Consider the following 21,345-nt stretch of genomic DNA (forward strand, 5'->3'; position numbering starts at 1 on the left):
TTTGAAGTAGTACAATCACCCAACAATTCCTGAAATACCTAAGGTCTGATGGCCGAAAATCTACCTTCCCTACAAGCTGGATGAAGTGTGAAACCTCTTAAATAAGAGACAAAGTCTTTTTTCAACATTTTGAGGAACCTCCATGCTGTTTTCCAGAGTGGCTGGACCAGCTTGCATTCCCACCAACAGTGGAGGAGGGTTCCCCTTTCTCCACATCCTCTCCAGCATCTGTCATTTCCTGACTTGTTAATTTTAGCCATTCTGACTGGTGTGAGGTGATATCTCATTGTGGTTTTGATTTGTATTTCCCTGATGCCGAGTGACGTGGAGCACTTTTTCATGTGTCTGTTGGCCATCTGGATGTCTTCTTTGCAGAAATGTCTGTTCATGTCCTCTGCCCATTTCTTGATTGGATTGTTTGTTCTTTGGGTGTTGAGTTTGCTAAGTTCCTTATAGATTTTGGATACTAGCCCTTTATCTGATATGTCGTTTGCAAATATCTTCTCCCATTCTGTCAGCTGTCTTTTGGTTTTGTTAACTGTTTCCTTTGCTGTGCAAAAGCTTTTGATCTTGATGAAATCCCAATAGTTCATTTTCGCCCTTGCTTCCCTTGCCTTTGCCGTTGTTCCTAGGAAGATGTTGCTGCGGCTGAGGTCGAAGAGGTTGCTGCCTGCGTTCTCCTCAAGGATTTTGATGGATTCCTTTCTCACATTGAGGTCCTTCATCCATTTGGAGTCTATTTTCGTGTGTGGTGTAAGGAAGTGGTCCAATTTCATTTTTCTGCATGTGGCTGTCCAATTTTCCCAGCACCATTTATTGAAGAGGCTGTCTTTTTTCCATTGGACATTCTTTCCTGCTTTGTCGAAGATTAGTTGACCATAGAGTTGAGGGTCGATTTCTGGGCTCTCTATTCTGTTCCACTGGTCTATGTGTCTGTTTTTGTGCCAGTACCATGCTGTCTTGATGATGACAGCTTTCTACCCTATGACCCAGCAATTGCACTACTGGGTATTTACCCTAAAGATACAAACATAGTGATCCGAAGGGGCACATGTACCCGAATGTTTATAGCAGCAATGTCTACAATAGCCAGACTATGGAAAGAACCTAGATGTCCATCAACAGATGAATGGATCAAGAAGATGTGGTATATATACACAATGGAATACTATGCAGCCATCAAAAGAAATGAAATCTTGCCATTTGCGACGAAGTGGATGGAACTAGAGCGTATCATGCTTAGTGAAATAAGTCAATCGGAGAAAGACAACTATCATATGATCTCCCTGATATGAGGACATGGAGAAGCAACATGGGGGGGTAGGGGGATAGGAGAAGAATAAATGAAACAAGATGGGATTGGGAGGGAGACAAACCATAAATGACTCTTAATCTCACAAAGCAAACTGGGGGTTGCTGGGGGGAGGTGGGATTGGGAGAGGGGGAGCGGGCTATGGACATTGGGGAGGGGAGGCGAACCATAAGAGACTATGGACTCTGAAAAACAACCTGAGGGTTTTGAAGGGTCAGGGGTGGGAGGTTGGGGGAACAGGTGGTGGGTGATGGGGAGGGCACGTTTTGCATGGAGCACTGGGTGTTGTGCAAAAAGAATGAATACTGTTACGCTGAAAAAAAAAATATATAAAAATAAAAAAAAATGCTACAATCTCAGATAAATAAAAAAAAAAAAAAAAAAAAAGAGACAAAGTCTTTAATTCCGTAAGTGGAGATAAGCTTAGCAGGATGCATTGTATGAGAGGGAGGAAAGTTGATTCCACACTAAGTCATAAATGATTGATATTAGAGTGACTCCTCAGAACAGATTTTAATAGGAAGGAAGAAAGAGAAGAGGCAGTACCAGATGTGAGGGGAAGGTTGGGGTGAAGGCAGGGAAGGAGGAGGGCAGATAACACAAAGAGAAAATTAGAGACAATAAGAAAGCTGGGGGAGGGGGCCCAAAAACTAACTTTCTCAACTACAGTGTCTTACCAAAGGCAATCCAGCATGTAACTCAAGTAAGCAACTCTGGAGTTTAAAAAGAAGAATACAAAATTCAGCTGGTGCTAGCCAGACTCTGCAAGAGTTTTACGTTTTCTTTTAAATCCCCCAAATTATTATATATTAAATTAATTATATAAAATTATATAATTAATAATTTATTAATTATATACCCAAAGTGTACTGATTGAAATAAAAAACACTGCTGCAAGTGTAAAGCAGAATAAAATTCAAATCTTAAAATTGCAAAGGGTATTAACATATAAATTAGTTATTCCTAAAAGATTTTTGGACTCACCTGTGCATATGACTCATTTTCTTTGGCCTACTTTAATTACCTCTTAAATGAGGAGCTCCATTTTATTTTACTTTATTTCACTTTATTTTCCATTATAAAAATTTATCAAGGGAATAATTTGAGTTTTTAGAGGTTTGGTTTAGCAAAATAAAAGACCAAAAACCATGAAAACACTTTAAATTCTTTTTTAACCTACTAAGTAGGGTGTAAATTAAATAAATCCTCTGTTACTTTAAGAAACAGACTGTTTTCCTAAACCAGAGAAGCTGATTTCCAAGTCATGCTCTCTTACCGTTACTGCCTTGTAACCTGAAGGGGAACTGAACTTTACCAGGGATGGTTCTTCTGTAAGTCAAGGTGGGAAGAATAGGTGATATCCCAAAACAGACTAGGTGGAGACTCTGAGCCAAAAGCAGTGTCTGTGATGCAGAGTGTGATCAACCAACCAGAGTACTTTTGAGACTGAAAACGTGCTGCTAATTACTTAGAACAAAAGGCATAAAATGAGACATCAGGCCACCCTAGTGATAAGGCAGTTTGAGACACTACATTTCCCAGTATGCCCTGCCCCTTAAGAGTCAAAAGGCCTGACTGGAGCAAAGCACCCTGGGATCTGTCTTTGGCACCATTTAAGAGGTGAACAGTATAGGGCTGAGTCTGACATAGAGACTTACTGCTTCAATAGGATACTTAATCAGACACAGAAAACAATACCTGAGGTGAAATTTCAATGGATATAAAGTCTAGGGTGGAGCCTCTCTCTCCTTCACACCTCAAGCTTGCAAAGAAGTGAAGCTGTTAGAGCTGTCCACTGGTCCACAGCCCTGTTTCTCCTGGGTGCAATGCTCCCTCTGCCTCCCCACATCACCAGTGTCCCCACTGCTGCTAGTCTTTTGGGGGATTGTGGGCCAGGTGCTGTTCCCACTTCACTTCAGCCAACCTGTACAGCTCCATGGTGGCTTGAGCATCTTCCACAGAAGAATGTCCATTTTTTCCCAGTCTGCATGTCCTGGTTCAGAAGCTTCTTGGTGAGACGTTTCAGAGGCATGATGACATTCTTCAAGCAGTCAGCCTCCTGGTTGGGGAGGGAGCAGGTATGGAAGGAGTTGTGGGTCAGAGACTTGGAGTGGAAGTATTGAAGGGCTTCGAAGTTGTGGGCGGCATTCCCCCACTGTCTTCCCTGTGAGTATCTTTAAGATTTGGCTCAGAGAATTCATCATGTACTACTTCCATATGATCCTCTATCTGGTCCAGTAGTCTAGAAATGGGTGGGGGGCAGGGGGAGAATGTACTCATCATAAAGCATATCTCCATGGTAGCTGACAATGCTACATCAAGCCAAGAAACTAACATGCCCCTTGGGTCTTGTGCCCACTATCTCACAGTCGATTTCCACCATGTTTTCTTGGCATCTTGTGGGATGCTCTGGAGCATTTAGTTTCTGAATGAGATTGGGTGGAGTTATGTGGGAGCATTCTTCTGAGTAGGGTTCTTCTGGGGCCCCTTCTTCTAGGGGCAAGTTGAGTGGCTCCTAATCTTTGGAAGGGCACTCTGGAACTCCCATTTTAGATTTCCCTGTTAGATCAGGTTTTGTATTTGTTTTGTTTACAATTTTGATACATAGGACTCTGAAATTTCCTAACACACAGTTCAGACCCCATCCGTCCTTATTTCTGTTTTAATTTTCAGTGGTCTACGCAAGAGCTGTGGTTTCATAGCTTGAAGTTTCTGCTAGAGAGGGAGTGTGTGTATGTGTATGAGTATGTGTGTCTAGTAAAGACAGGGGTTTCCAGATTCTCACAGCATACATCTTTCAAATGGAGAAACAAATGAAAGCATAGGCACAAAGCAGGAGATCACATTCTACATCATGAAACAGGCTCTCTGAAGCTCATCACCCTACCAAAGAGGAGACTAGCTACAGAGCTGACACACTGTTGTATTCATGATTCCATTCCCCTCCTAATTAGGAGGTGTTGAGATTGTAGTTTTCAGTCAGCTTCTGAGAATTATGATCTCTTTGTTCCTTCACTGGGACTTTTAGAACCTTAGCATAGTTGGTAAAAAGAATGCTTATGTATAGCTGACAACATGAAAGGCTTTTATGAGCTCCATGGGAAAGACACTTCATATTTAGGAAGGAAAAATTAGAAGGGTTTCTTCCTCTCTGTCATTTCTCTGACAAGACAGTAATGTTTCTCCTTCTGGTAGTTTTCAAGACAAGGAGATTTGTATGAGTGGCCATGAAATTCATTATCATACATTTATGCTCTAAAAATGCAATTGGAACCACTCTTCATGTGTGCTACATTCACAATAATTATCCCAATAAAACCTTATCCACATAAATGACTAACAAGAACTCCAAATGGGAAAAGAGGTGTTTTTTCAATATTGGATCATATCTCAGGGCTGAGGACAATCATGGTACACAAGCCAAATACAGCCTTCTCATGGATGGCACAATTACCTTTTCATTTAAGAATGTGCACTCCTTCCCAAAAGGGCCAAGCAAGGTCCATTTGACAAATTAATTTACAATCCACCCAGCTCAACTAAGATTTCATGCTCCTTCACTATGCTGAAGAAACAGCAGAAATATGGGAGTTAGAGATGTAGGGGTTTAGGTTTGGCTCTTTGAGCAATACATGGCATGACTTTAATGGATTTCCCCTTTCTGGTCTATACAATAAGGCAAACAATGCTATTTGAACACAGTACCACTTGAGCTTTCTGTTCCAAAAAAGTTCAAATATGGTAGTAAATACTAATATAATTTTAAATGTATAAAATGTAACACAAATGCAAGATGAAATTATTCTTTTCAACTCCAGAGAAGAAAGATCACCCAGGGCGGGAAAATCATGCCTAATTTTCTGTCCTGGAAGATATGCACAAGAACTTTTGTACCATTAAACTATAGCTGTGGAGGCTTTTAATCAATTACCAATTAATTTAGTTTTTCCTCTGGTTTCCCCTCTCTTCCAGGCTTTTCCTCTGTGAAGCTCACCTATTAATCTCCCCAATGATACTTCATTTTCTTCTTACAACTAATGTTGTTATTTGAAAAGCCTGAGATCAGCCTGAATTTTGATCCTTTGTAGAGGCACTATTTGTTCTTTCAGGACACTCAGAATTTTCTCTGTGATGCTCTTAATGTTCACTATAGAGTATCTAGTATAGATTTCTCCTTTCTCTCCTATTTGACACTCTATGACTCTACTACATGAAGTCTTTCATTATTTTTCAATTCCAGAAAATTTATCTCCATTATTTCTTAAAGTAGCTACTTCTTCTTATTTTTTTATTTTGTCTATTTCTTGGACTCCTTTTATTTGATGTTGGTATTTTACTTTCATCTTCCATATCCTATAGCTTTTCTTTTACATTTTCTATTTCTTTATCCTTTCCTACCACCTTCTGGGAAACTTCTTCAATTTTATCTGTAACTCACTAATTTGTTCTTTAGCTAAATTTATCTTGGTATTGATTCCATCAGTCATATTTTTTTATTTCAATTATTACATTTTTATGAATAGAATTTCCACTTACATTCATGATAGAGTAACTGTCACTGGACTTGCTCTCCTACCATAAATAACTAGAAAACTAAACAAAATATAGGAGACAATTTTTTTTTCAGGCAATAGACAACAGGCGATGCAGGACTGTGATTTTTGAAAGAGAAACAAATGAGGTAATCTCTATGATTGCCTCAGTTTGCTGTCCAGAAACAATTTCTGGACAACAACATAAGGATGGGAAGCCTAAGCAGAACAGGGTGATCTTGCCGATTTGGTCAGAGATCAAAATTCAGCAAGGCTGAGGCAACTATAATTAGTGGAGCAGAGTACTAGAGAGGAGAGCTATACAATGAAAGAACTATAGAAATTGGCATAGGGATTCCCTTTAGTTTTTGATACATGCTGAGTTGGGCATGCAGAGTGTGAAATTCCAGTGAGAGTAGGCAAAAAACAACTGCTGGGGAGCCATAAGGTAGACAATTCCCAGAGCTCATACAGGTTTAATTGTTTGTTCTCCAGCCAGCCAGAGCAGAGAAATGTTGTAGAGTACCCAGACATATAAGTAGAGACCCCAGAATGGTCACATATTAGTAGTAGAGCTAACCTAGCCCTATAGTAAGGATATCCTAGGTCTGCCATAACAAAACTTACAAACAAGCCTTGAAAGCTTAAAGCTGATCTCGAAGTGATTTAACTTCTTCCCAAAACAAAGCTCAACATTCTTTAAAGTAAAACAGTAAAATCCAGGCACTCACTCAACAACAAAAACATTCACAATATCCAGCATCTAATAAACAACTATTATACATGTGAAGATGTGAGAAAATATGACCCATAACCAGGAGAAATATCAGACTACATAAAAAGACAGAGAAATTACAGAGAGGATGGAATTAGCAGACAAAAAATTTAGAATACCTATTAAAGTAGTAAGGTTAAAAGTTGAAGGAAAGGTCAAAGTTTAAAGAAAATGTTGTCATAATGAGGAAAGAAATGGAAACTATAAGAAAGAACAAATGAAAGTATTAGAGGTGAAAATATAATATTTGAAATGGAAATTTTACCGAGTAGGATTGACAGCAAATTAGATGCCATAGAAAATGAGTACATTTTTAGATGCAGCAGTGGAAACTATCCAAATTGAAGCACAAGAAGGGGGTGGAAAGTGAAAAAGATGAACAAGGTCTCAGTGACATGTGGGTCAATATCAAGTAGTCTAACCTAGAAGTAATTAGAGTCCCAGGATGGAGGTTCAGAGAAAATATTTGAAGAAATAATGGCTGAAAGTTTTCTGATTTGATAATAACTGTGAGTTCATAGATTCAAAAAAAATTCCATAAACCCAAGCAGTATAAGCACAAAGAAAACCATGTATAGCCACATAATAATCAAGATGCTGTAATTGATACATGAAAAAAAAGTTTCCTAAATGCAACCAGAGGAAGAAAAAGAATACCTTATATATACAGGAATAAAGATAAAAATGAGTATTTCTTGTCAGAATAAATATAGGCCAGAGAAGAATTCTATATCCCAGGTGGGGGGACTCCAAAAATAAAGACCAAATAAATACTTTATCAGGCAAAAAAAAAAAAAAGCTGATTGAATTTATCACCCAGAAACCTGCACAAAAAGAAATGCTACACTCAGTACCCAGATCTTGGTTTCTAATATCATTCTGCAATAAAAGGAACCAGGGCTCCTTGGAGAAATGACAGACTGTAAGGCTGAAAATGGAAATAGACAGAATGAGCCTGGAGCATCTTGTAATACCAGAAAGTAAGGAAGTGTTAAAAAAAATGATGAGGTCATGTCAAAGAGACACAGCAATCAATTGAAAGAGCTCCCAGTGGCCAAAGTTGAAGTGATGTGAGAAAGAAAATAAAGTAGTATTAGATTATAACTCAAAATATAAAATAAATATCTGTAAGTCCATATTGGTATAAGTAAAAGATATAGTAAATAAATAAAAAGATGGTGATATACCCATAATAAGCCTCCCATATAAAAAGAATTCCAAATAATTTATGTAGTCTCCCATCAAGGAGGTGAAGCATAATTCCCCACTCTTCAAAGGTGGGCTACAGAAAATAACTTCCTTCTAAAGATAACAGTATGGAAAAAGGAGAAATGATAACCTTATAGTGGAGAAACCTGACAAACACAACCTGAGACAGATGATCAAGGTTCATATCATCAGTGATAAATCATGCTGATAGCATGTACCCATGATATGATGTGACAAGAAGGGCACTTTGTGACTTCCTCCCAAGAAAACATAACCCAGTCTCATCATGAGAAAAACACCATACAAATTCAAATGGGGGACAATCTACAAAATACCTGACCAATATTCCTCAAAATTGTCAAAGCCATTAAACACAAAGTCTGAGAAAAAATCACAACCAAGAGGGACCTAAAAGACATGATAGCTAAATGTAATGTGGTAGCTTGGATGTGTTTCTGGGAATGAAAAAAAGCATTAGATTAAAAACTAAGGAAAAAAAAAGTATAAACTTTAATTATCAATAAGGTACCAATATTAGTTTATTAGTTGTGACAAATGTACCAAACTGATGTAAAATATTAACAGTAGGGGAAACAGAATGCAAGGTATATGTAAACTCTCCATACTCTCTTTGCAACTTTTTATAAATCTGAATCTATTCTAAAATAAAAATGTATTTTAAAAGAAATGATAAGGGAATATTTTTAAGCTGAAGTAAAATGTTATGAAATGGAAAATGAGGTCACACAAAGGAATGAAGAGTGTCAGAAATAGTAAATATGTAGATCAATATATATTTTATGGCTAATATTTTTCACTGATCCTTTAAATTATCTTCTGTTATTTCATATTACTTATTTATTACCTTAAATCTTTAACCATATTTACTTTGTATATTTTAAATTATTAGCCCATCCATTCCAATAATTCTGCATTGAATGGTATATATATTCAAATCGTTGTCCTTTTCTATAGTAGTCATTCATCCTTCTTAGAAGTCTAGGTATGCTTATTCTTGCTTCCTGGGGTATCATTTACTGCATCTAATAAATGTATATCTAAAAAGGACCAAAGGCCAGGCCCTAGTCTAGTCCCAGTCATGAGTCCCAGATACCACAGAACTACTGTTGCTCTTGTATCTCTCACACCTTATGAGGCAACTTGTCTGGTCAGTCACCTTGAGTTCCAAACCAACAGATCTAAGAGTTTGTGGTGGGGGGGTGGGGAAGCGGAGGAATGAATGTCAGAGGACAACCTGTTAGTCCATCCTTATGTTCATCAACTCACACCAGTAAGACTTTTGCATTGCCCATCTACTCATAGCCTGCTGACACAGGCTATTTGGGCTATTGCCCTGGATTTCTGCAATGAATGAGGTAAGCAGTAATTATACTAAGGTTACACAAGGGAGCAGAAGAAAAAGGGCTCTAGAAGTTGTGTTCATTTTTTTTAACATCTTAACTTTATTTTTTTCAGTGTTCCAAGATTCATTGTTTACGCACCACAGCCAGTGCTCCATGCAATACGTGCCCTCCTTAAAATTCACCACTAGGCTTACCCATCCCCCCACATCCCTCCCCTCCATAACCCTCAGTTTGTTTCCTAGAATCCACAGTCTCTCATCTTTCATGTCCCCCTCCAATTTCCCCCATATTCACTTTTTCTTTCCTTCTCCTAATGTATTCCATGTTATTCCTTATGCTCCACAAGTAAGTTAAACCATATGATAATTGACTTTCTCTGCTTAACTTATTTCACTCAGCATAATCTCCTCCAGTCCCATTCATGTTGATACAAAAGTTGGGTATTCATCTTTTCTGATGGCTGCGTAATATAGAAGTTGTGTTCTGCCCTATCCCATCACCAATGCCTCTGGCCATTCCTTGCACCATGCTACAACCATCTACCTTTTACACACATCAGTTGAAGGCCACTTTCAGTATCTCCAGGGCTTTTCACAGTGGTATTATTGTACGGGTTGTTATTTTCCCTGCAGTCTATGCTTCCCTCTGGCTTCTATTTCCAGGGTTGATTTTGGGTTGGAAGCAAAAATCCATTTGTCAGGAACTATAAATATAACTCTTGTTAGGTACTCACTCTGTGCATAGAACCTTACTTGCATTAATCTCATTTAATCCTTTCAACATTCCTATGTAGTACATACTTTAATTATACCCATTTTACCGATCAGAAAACTGCAGCACAAGGACATTAAGTTGTGTTCTTAAGATCACAGTGTAGGAGATGGAGTCAAAATTCAAACCCAGGGCGCCTGGGTGGCTCAGTGGGTTAAGCCGCTGCCTTCGGCTCAGGTCATGATCTCAGGGTCCTGGGATCGAGTCCCGCATCGGGCTCTCTGCTCAGCAGTGAGCCTGCTTCCCTCCCTCTCTCTCTGCCTGCCTCTCTGTCTACTTGTGATCTCTCTCTGTCAAATAAATAAATAAATAATTTAAAAAAAAATTTAAAAAAAAAATTCAAACCCAGTCAATCTTACTCCAGAGACTAGGATCTTTTTCACCACCAGGGATTAGTCTATTGTATGTACTCAAAAATATTTATTGAATGTTTTTCAATTAATGAACAAATAGATGAATGGTTAGAAGTATACTGCCAGTTTCCTCGGCAGCCTTATTTCTTTTATGTTTTCCTCTGTTCAATTTCTCTAGTGTCTCTGAAATATACTGTGAAGCCTATCTGTGTATCTCTTACAGCGTGATGCATTCTACTTTCCTTTCAGCCTTTATTATTTAAAAAAGTATATTTGTCCTTCTAATAAAAAGAAACACATCTTTATTTTTCTGCGTAAGTATAGGTGACATACCTTTCTCGTTATCAGAGCTCTGCCACAAAAGCTGTCTTGTTTTCCCTCTGTAATTTCTGGTGGAAATAGGTCCTTCAAAAGGACATAAATGGCGATCAAAAATATGGGAAGAACCTCTCACCAACTGTAAATGAAATACACATTAAAACAACAAAGAACGGGCAAAAGAAGTTTTCAAACCAGCAAAAAATTAAAGAATTAAAATACACAGTATTGCTAAGGGTTCTAGGAAATGGGCTCTCTTATATGTTGGTAGTGAGAGTTTAAACTGGAGCAGTCTTTTTATTTTTTTTTATTTTTTTAGAATATTTATTTAATTAATTTATTTTTTTCAGCATAACAGTATTCATTGTTTTTGCACCACACCCAGTGCTCCATGCAATACGTGCCCTCCCTATTACCCACCACCTGTTCCCCCAACCTCCCACCCCCGACCCTTCAAAACCCTCAGGTTGTTTTTCAGAGTCCATAGTCTCTTATGGTTCGCCTCCCCTTCCAATTTTTTTTTTATAAACATATAATGTATTTTATCCCCAGGGGTACAGGTCTGTGAATCGCCAGGTTTACACACTTCACAGCACTCACCATAGCACATACCCTCCCCAATGTCCATAACCCCCTCCCCCTCTCCCAACCTCACCTCCCCCCAGCAACCCCCAGTTTGTTCTGTGTCTTTTTAAAAGGAAATTTGACAAAATCTATCAACATTTAAATATGTAGACATTTTGACCCAGGATTACCATTTCTGATAATTTATGTTACAAAAAAAACCTTTGTGTTGTACAAGTATTTTTGTTGTGGCATAAATTCATAGAGAAAAAAACTAGAATAAATGAAATTTCTGTTAATGGGGACTGGTTAAATAGTTTGACAATGGGATACTACAGAATCATGCAATGAGGAAAATCTATAAGTATTTATGTAGAAAAGTAGTCATGATATATTGATGAATAAGAAAACATAGAAAAGTATACAAAATATCATCCAATTTTTATAAATCAATATAATTTATAGATCTGATTGTATATGTTTATGTATGCATATTAAAATTCTGAATTTATACCAATCTGTTAACAACTGTTACCTCTGAAGAGTGGAATTAAACAGAGAATAGATTGGCGGTTGCCAGAAGTGGGGGATAAGGGTGGGGGAAATGGGTGAAGGGAGTCAAAGGGTACAAACTTCCAGTTATAAGATAAGTAAGGTTTGGGAATGTCATATATAGCATGGTGACTATAGTTAACACTATATTGTATGTTTGAAAGTTGCTAACAGAGTACATCTTAAAAGTTCTCATCACAGACACACAAAAAAATGTAACTGTGTGATGTGATGGATATTAACCAAACTTATTGTGGCAATCAAAAATGGGGGGATGGTGAAACTTCGCTTCTCTAACATTTGAATTTTTTTTCAACATAGAAGCTCTTTTGTAATTTTTAAACGTGTGTATGTGGAATCAAAAAAAGAAAAAAGGAAGGCAGAAAGAGAGGAAAGAAGGAGGGTTAACATTCACTTGGAACCCTCATTCAAATGGAAATGGAATTTAAAAATAGCCAGGAATCAGATGGTCCTTGTTTAGTTGACTTCCTCTAGACTTGAGCTTATAGAGAAAGCACACTAGGACACTTTGGGAAACTTCTTAGTAAAAGCTCAGTCCCAGAAAACTGGTGTGGTTTTAGGTGGCTGTGCTAGTGATTAGGGCAGTCTACACACTTTAGGTAGAAAAGAAAGTGTGACAATTGCTCTAGCCTTTCAGAGAAAAATTGATTGAAATGCAAAAGTCAAATTCCCTCATTTTCTCCTATGCTTTTTATTTTAATATATAAAACTACATACATGTATATATCAACAGAAAATCTCTTCCCTCAGCTACACTTGAAAGTGGACCTCCAGGTGGTTAAAGGTTGCTGAACAGATCTTGCTGTTCTCTGAGATTAAATTTAGGTGGATGAGGAATTGTAAAGTCATACTGAATATCTCAGCAGATTGGTATCCCAAACACTGAGAGAAGAGAATAGACAGGGTTCAGGTAGAAGGTCAAATTGATAGACTCTGTTTGCTTGCAGATTCCAGACTGTGTGAATATCTCACTGTTAGGCCTAAGTTTCCCATATATATATGTTTTGGAGAAAAAATTCTGATCTTATCCTAAAGACTGGCAGCTTTCTCAATAAGACTATAATCATGTACTTAGGCTTTTCTCCCTTCAGCACAGCTGAAATGTGGCTATATGGTGTTGTGTAGTTAACTGGAAGTAAATTGATATGTGCAACAATTTACCATGACTTTCATTTTCATCATGTAGACCACTCTTACCAATCCTGACATTCTCAATGATAAGAATCAATATTTTTAAATATTTTAAATTAAATTATTTATTTATTATTTATTTATTGAATTGTTTATTTATTTATTTATTTAAATATTTAATTAAATATTTAAATTAAATATTTTAAATATTTTAAGACGCACTATTTTTTAATGGGTCAGTTATTTAATTAGGTTTTTTGAAAAACATTTATTTATTTATTTATTTATTTATTTATTTTAAATTTTAGTTAGTTAACATACAGTGCAATATTGGTGTCTGGAGTAGAATTCAGTGATTTGGGGCACCCGGTTGACTCAGTCAGTTAAATGACCGCCTTCAGCTCAGGTCATGATTCTGGAGTCCCAGGGTTGAGTCCCACATCAGGCTCCCTGCTTGGTGGGGAATCTGTTCCTCCCTCTCACACTCCCCATTCTCATGCTCTCTCTCGCTCTCTCTCTCTCTCTCAAATAAATAAATAAAATCTTTTATAAAAAAAAGAATTCAGTGATTCATCACTTACATACAACACCCAGTGCTCTTCACAAGTGCCCTTTTTAATACCTATCACCCATCTAGCCCATCCCCCATCCACCTCCCTCCAACAACCTTCAGTTTGTTCTCTATTGTTAAGAGAGTATCTTATGGTTTGTTTCCCTCTCTTTTTTCTTTTCCCACTTCCCACATGTTCATCTGTTTTGTTCCTTAAATTCCACATATGAGGGACACCTGGGTTGCTCAGTGGGTTAAAGCCTCTGCCTTTGGCTCAGGTCATGATCTCAGGGTCTTGGGATCAATCCCCATGTCAGGCTCTCTGCTCAGCAGGGAGCCTGCTTCCTCCTCTCTCTCTGCCTGCCTCTCTGCCTACTTGTGATCTCTGTCTGTCAAATAAATAAATAAATAATTTTTTTTAAAATTCCACATATGAGTGAGATCATATGGTATTTGTCTTTCTTTGACTATCTCACTTAACATAATACAATTTGGCTCCATCCATGTCATTGCAAATAGCAAGATTTCAATTTTTTTGTTGACTGAGTAATATATATATATAAAATTAATAAATATATAATGTTTTATATATATACATATATATGTATATATCACATCTTCTTTATTCATTCATCAGTTGATGACATGTGGGCTCTCTCTAGTTTGGCTATTGTTGACCTTGCTGCTATAAACATCAGGATGCATGTACCCCTTTGAATCTGTATTTTTGTATCCTTTGGGTAAATACCTAGTAGTACAATTGCTAGATTATAGTAGTTCTATTTTGAATTTTTTGAGACACCTCTATACTGTTCTCCAGAGTGGCTGTACTAACACCTCACAAGGGTTCCCTTTTCTCTGCAGCCTTACCAACACCTGTTGTTTCTTGTGTTGTTATTTTTAGCCATTCTGATGGTGTGGGCTAGTATCTCATTGTGGTTTTGATTTGTATTTCAGTGATGTTGAGCATCTTTTCATGTGTCTTTAGTCATCTGGGTGTCTTCTTTGGAAGGTGTCTATTCATGTTTGCTGCCCATTTCTTTTTTTTTTTTTTTTAAGATTTTATTTATTTATTTGACAGAGAGAAATCACAAGAGAGGCAGGCAGAGAGAGAGGAAGGGAAGCAGGCTCTCCGCTGAGCAGAAAGCCCGATGTGGGACTCGATCCCAGGACCCTGAGATCATGACCTGAGCCGAAGGCAGCGGCTTAACCCACTGAGCCACCCAGGCGCCCCTGCTGCCCATTTCTTAACTGGGTTATTTGGTTTTTGGGTGTTGAGTTTGAAGTGTTCTTTATTGATTTTGGATACTAACCTTTTACCAGATAGGTTGTTTGCAAATATGTTCTCCCATTCTGTAGTCTCCCTTTTAGTTTTACTGATTATTTCTTCCCTGTGCAGAAGCTTTTTATCTTGATGAAGTCCCAATAGTTCATTTTTGCTTCTGTTTCCCTTGCCTCTAGAGACGTGTCTAGTAAGAAGTTGCTGCAGCCAAGGTCAAAGAGGTTTGCGCCTGTGTTCTCCTCTTGGATTTGATGGTTTCCTGTCTCACATTTAGGTCTGTCATCCATTTTTAATTTCTTTTTTTGCATGGTGTAAGAAAGTGGTTCATTTCCAGTTTCCCCAACACCATTTGTTGAAGAGACTGTCTTTTTTCCATTGGATATTCTTTTCTGCTTTGTTGAAGATAAGTTGTGGGTCCATTTCTGGATTCTTTTTTCTATCCCACAGATCTTTATGTCTCATTTTGCCAACAGCATATCAAACTGTCTTGATGACTGCAGTTTTATTTTTTTTAATATTTTATTTATTTGACAGAGAGAGAGAGAGAGAGAGATCACAAGTAGTCAGAGAGGCAGGCAGAGAGAGAGGAGGAATCAGGCTCCCCACTGAGCAGAGAGCCTGATGCGGGGCTCGATCCCAGGACTCTGAGATCATGACCTGAGCCAAAGGCAGAGGCTTTAACCCACTGAGCCACCCAGGCGCCCCATGACTTCAGTTTTATAATAGAGCTTGAAATCTGGAATCATGATGCCTCCAGTTTTGTTTTTCTTTTTTTCAGAATTGCTTTAGCTATTTGGGGCTTTTTGTGACTCCATACAAATTGTGGTTCCTTGTAAGAAATTTAGAACACCAATTTGTGAGGATTAATTCCATTTGTGGAAGAAAACACAGAGCAGAGGTAGCCCTAAAGCTGAAGAACAACTTTAACTACTGACAGAATTTGTAAGTTCACAGCTTTCTGATCAACCTTGCACTGTTCTGTAATCTCATATTTCTCCTTCTCAGTGTTGAAGATCTCACCTTCCTGGTGTCTGGGTTTATAAGGTCTATTCTTCTTGAAATAAGCATCAGTGAGATGTTTTGGGATTTTTCACATTGCTGGTATCAATTTTGGTGGAGGTGGAAATGATGAAATTTTGGAGTATTCTATGTAGAGGACTCAGTTGAGGGCCAGACATGCAGTCACAAGTAAAAAGCCACTGCTCCATTGCTTCAGTAAAACCACAATCTTGCCTTTGTGGCACCCAGTGAGGACCATCAAAATGGCCAGGGGTGAGGCTAGTTCAAAGTTTTCTCACATGCTGACTGAAAGGTTTTTTGCCATGGCTCAACAGTTTCAGGGCACATCTTCAGTAGGGTAATACGTAGGCATTTGGGGGAAGTTTAACTACGCTAATGCCATTTCTTACCACAATGAACTGGTTTTGTGATAGTAACAAGAACTTTCTCTTTCTTCTTTTCAACCCTGGATTTAGCTGTTGAATACTTCCTCTTGTACATGGCCTTTCTAGAATACATAACTGATGGGGATTATCTGCTAATTCCTCTGACTAGACAGGGTTTCTGCTGCAGTGGGACTTCCCCTTCTTTGGCATTTTAGCCTTGACCTTACCCTCCTTAGCCTTGCCACCAGCATAGCCTTCTTGGCTTCAGGTTTCTTCTCCTTAGTATCCGGCTTCTCAGCTTTTTCACTGGCAGTTTTGCAGAATGGGAAAGAAGACTCAATAGGAGTCAATATTAAGCTTGTACAGCTTAGCTTGCTCAAAGGATGAAGAAAATAAAAATAAAAAGCACCCAGAAAAAGCACAACTTACATTGTTGCAGCCATACTTATTTATATAACAAATAATCATTTTCAAAATAGCAGTGACTAGAGTTTGACTGTCCCTGTGTGAGCTATTAGACTGAGAAACATAGGCTTGTAATTATTAAAGGGGAAACAGACATGAAATATAGAAAGAAGGGATGTTCAATCAATAAATAAGTGTATTTGGAGACAAAAGGCTTACCCTTTTCAAAAATAGACTAAATTACACTCTGAGTCCAACCAGGTAGAACCATATGCATCTATTAATTTTTTAATTTAATTTAATTTTGTCAGTGTTCCAAGATTCATTGTTTACGCACCACACCCAGTGATCCATGCAATACGTGTCCTCCTTAAAACCCACCACCAGGCTCACCCATCCCCCACGTCCCTCCCCTCCATAACCCTCAGTTTGTTTCTCAGAGTCCACAGTCTCTAATGGCTCATCTCCCCCTCCGATTTTCCCCAACTCACTTCTCCTCTCCTTCATCTATTTTTTAAAAGATTTATTTATTTGAGAGAGAAAGAGCACCTGCACATGCAAGCAGGGGAGAGGGGCAAAGGGAGGAGAGAGAGAATCTCTAGCAGACTCCCCACTCACCAAGCATGGAGCACAAGGTAGGGCTCAATCTCACAAGCCTGAGATCATGACCAGAGTGGAAATCAAGAGACAAACGCTTAACTGACTAGCCACCCCAGTGCCCAGAATCATACTCATCTAAAAAAAAATTTTTTTTTAATGGCGTGAAGTAGATTCCATCAGTACCAATACACCTCAACAACTCTAGTGGCAGAAAATCTTCACAAGGTACTTTAAATTTGAGCTTTTCCATCTGCTATATTAAGTGAAGAATCTTTAGTTGTGCCCAATCATTTAGGAGTGTGAAGTCTGCAAAGGTCAAGGAATTGGGGGTGGAAAGTCTTCAAATCCTCGCTACTCAATGTTTGGTCCCCAGACTAACAACATAGACATCATTGGGAGATTATTAGAAAAGCAAGCTCACGGGCCCCATGTCAGCCTGATGAATGGAGTCAGACTGTGCACATAAGCAAGATCCTTAGGTGATTCATATTAAAGCCTGAGAAGTGCTGCTCTGGTTGTTAGTTGGGAGTTTGACTTGTCCAATTTTAAGCACCAGAATCATGTTTCTAGTAGCTAAATCTCAGCATCCACCCTCATTCTTAGTTCTGACAGCCAAACTCTAAGGAGGTATAAGTGTACGCTTACTGTGTACCTAGTCAAGTATCAGGCCCTTAGAAAGGAACAGAAAACAAGGACACCTTCTCCATATTCTTAGGAGTAAATCCTCTGGTTGAAGAGAGAGGAGATGCATATAAGTGCTGATCCATCTCCTTTCCCACCTTCTCTTCCACTCCTTTCCCTAATGCATTTCATACTCTAGCCTGCTCTCTACTCTAGGTTAGAGTATAGCTCTACTCTAGGACTGACCTCTGTTCTCTAAATGTGCCTTGTGTTTTTGTGTCTTCGTATTGTCCCTGTTCCCTCTGCCTGGAACTTCTGCTGTCCACCCACATCTTCGATAGTTGAAATCCTACACACACGTCAAGAGCCTGTGCCTGCCTACCCTAAATTACTCTTGTCTACCATTCCCTAAGAGTGCTTTCCCATATGTGCACCTTCACCATTATCCAGTAACACTTGGCTTCAGACTAGCTGTAAAGATTGATGAAGGCTTCTGAAGTATAAAAGAAATTTCAAGTGCAATTTCAACTTTCTACCAGCTAAACACAATAATCCCCTTAATTCTTGAACTGGGGGTTGTTTTGACCTCCTCTTCTCCTTCTAAAGGTTTTATTTCATTTCCAAAACACTACTGAGGTAAAGTATTACCAAAATATCTCTCCTCGTTTGAAATCAAATTTTAAGACTTCATAGAAATTTTATGTTTCACTCAGGGTTCAAACTATCAGTCCACAAACAATGGACTAGACTAAGAGCACTTCGCACCCTTGTATATGTCTTACACAAAGCAAAACACACACAAACATATGCATGAACTCAGAGACTCGAAACTAGCCTCCCGAATGAATAACAAACACTGGGTGTAATTTTCCGTGAATACTCTAGATGGTAGCATTGTGCATATTATTATTTTACTTCTTTTTATTGGTTCCCTAATTCATCATTTAATACATCAGGAAAGGCCTATGTACAGAGGGGATATAAAAGGTCATATATTAATAGGTATCCATGCAAAGTGAAAATTAATAACGATGTTAGAAAATTTCCAAAATTCTATTGCTTCTCAAGCCAGTTTCACATCTTTTTTCCATTGTCCAGTTTCTCAGAATTACAGTCCCAACTATAGACTCTACTGCCTTATCTTCCCTCTCACTCAATTTGCCAACATTTGCAGTCTGACTTTGTCCCCACCCCACTCAACCCTTCTGAAATCATTATTTCTTTAAGATCTCCTGTGGCCTCCTGGTCCCTACATTCAAATGCTTCTTCTCAGGGCTCATCCTAAATTATTTCTCTGAAACATTTACAAGGTAACTACCTCCTCCTTTTTTTCCTCACTATTTCCCCATGTTCCTTACTTTGAAAAATTTCAAAATTTAAAATACATAAGTTTAAAGACTACTACAGTAAGCAGCCATATAGCTTTTACTTAGCTTCACAGATTAACGTTTCACTACATTTTTATCATCCCTCCTTCCGTCTCCCCCTTTTCCCTTCCCCTGTCAACTTCTACCCCTCCCGGTTTCTCTCTAGACATCATGACACTCTAAATACTCCAGCATATGTTTTCTAAGTTGAAGATATCATTCCATTTGAATTCTAGGTTTTTTAACATGCATCTCCTAAGAATAAGATTATCTTCCTTTGACACTTGCCATGAAACTCTTAGCTCTCCTTCCCCTCCTTTGGTTCTCCTTGTACTTCTGACCATACCTTTCTAGATGCACGAGGCAGAGGGCAAGGGGACATGAAAAGTCTGGTCCTGGTTCTGCTACAAACTATCTCTGCTTTGAAAGAAAAAAGAAAAACATTTTCTTTACTTATCAAAGTAATATATGCTCATTGTAGAAAATAAGAATAATACAAGATATAAAGAAAATAAAAAGTATCTAAACTTACCATCTAGAGATGATTTCATTTTTAGTATGTCCAATGTGTAGTATATTTTATATAATTGAGCTGATAAAATATATACAATACTCTATCCTGTTTTTATTTAATATTGAAAAGAAGAATTAAAATTCTTCATAAAACATTTTTATTGGCCGCATATTGCTGTATTGGATATAATCTTAAAGAAAAACAAACACTTTCATTTTTTAAGTGAACAAAGGGTTAAACAGATAATTCATAAAAGGATACAAATTAACTAGTAATCAAAAATAATTTCAATTTAAATAACACACCATTTTCACATACCAAATTAATAAAAATGTTTTAAGAAAAAAATAACAACCAAGGCTGGGAAAAAATACAAGAGAAAAGATAATCCACAAACATTGCTGATTAACATGCAAATTAGTATACTGGAGCAGGGCAAAATTTAGCAGTATGCATTTTTAAAACCTTAAAAATACACATACATGAGGCGCCTGGGTGGCTCAGAGGGTTAAGCCTCTGCCTTCAGCTCAGTTTTTGGTCTCAGGGTCCAGAAATGGAGCCCTGGAGCTCTCTGCTCTCTGCTCTGCTGAGCTCTCTGCTCAGCAGGGAGCCTGCTTCTCCCATCTCTCTGTCTGCCACTCTGTCTACTTGTGATCTCTCTCTCTCTCTGTCAAATAAAAAAATAAAGTCTTTAAAAAATACACATACACTTTAACCAGCAAATACACTTGTAGGAATTTATTCTAAAGATAATATAGCAAGTGCACCACCATGTATGCACAAAGATGTTCAATAGTAGGGTGATTTATTAGAAATTATTTCCAATTTACTGCTAAATAAACATAACATGGGATTAACTCAGTAAATTATGGTACAGCCATACAACAGAATACTAAGCAGTGATTAGCTACACTGTTGTATTAACTATTAATAGAATTCTAAGGAAATAATAAGACTCTGTGAAAATTTTGATTTTCTGTGTTTGACATTTCTGTATTCTTTGAAGCTTTTTTTCCCAATGAATGTGTGTTATTTCTATAATTACTAGGGAATAAAGATTTTTTAAATGTAGAAATATATTTATTAACATGAACTATATCAACAATAAACTGATAGTTGAATAAAGTCATTTATAGAAAGCATGTATGATCATTAACAGCTTTAATAAGATACAATTTACATACCATAAAGTTCACCCATTTGAAGTACAGTTCCATAGGTTTTGGTATATTTTCAGAGTTGTGCAACTATTACCATATTCTAATTTTAGAACACTTTTATCACCAGTAATTTATTCCTTTTATGACTGAATAATATTCCATTGCATGGATATACCTCTTTGTTTATCCATTCATCAGTTGATGGACATTTGACTTCTTTACATTTCTTAGTTATTATGAATAACATGGTCATGTGCAAGATTTTGTGTGGACATAGGTTTTCATCTCTCTTGAGTAGATAACAGGGGGAGAATTGCTAAATCCTATGTTTAAACTGTGTTTAATGTTTTGAAAAGCTATCAAAAGTGTTTTCCATAGAGGCTGCACCATTCTACATATGTACCAGCAATGTATAAGGTTTCCAATTTTTTCACATCTTCACCAACACTTGTTGTCTATCTTTCTTATTATAGCCATTCCACTATGTATGAAGCAACTTTGTGGCTTTGATTTGCATTTCTTTTTTTTTTTTTACTAATGATATTGAACATTGAACATC

General features: G+C 37.6%; 2 pseudogenes; both read right to left on the reverse strand.

Annotated features, from left to right (window-relative positions):
- Nucleotides 1-3,181: 3,181 nt before the first annotated feature.
- Nucleotides 3,182-12,980, reverse strand: LOC123934695 (annotated as a pseudogene).
- A 2,821-nt stretch (nt 12,981-15,801) lies between these two features.
- On the reverse strand, nt 15,802-18,077 carry LOC123934696 (annotated as a pseudogene).
- Between the last annotated feature and the right edge of the window lie 3,268 nt (nt 18,078-21,345).

The sequence above is a fragment of the Meles meles genome, chromosome X (assembly GCF_922984935.1).
Source record: "Meles meles chromosome X, mMelMel3.1 paternal haplotype, whole genome shotgun sequence".
NCBI classification, from domain to species: domain Eukaryota; kingdom Metazoa; phylum Chordata; class Mammalia; order Carnivora; family Mustelidae; genus Meles; species Meles meles.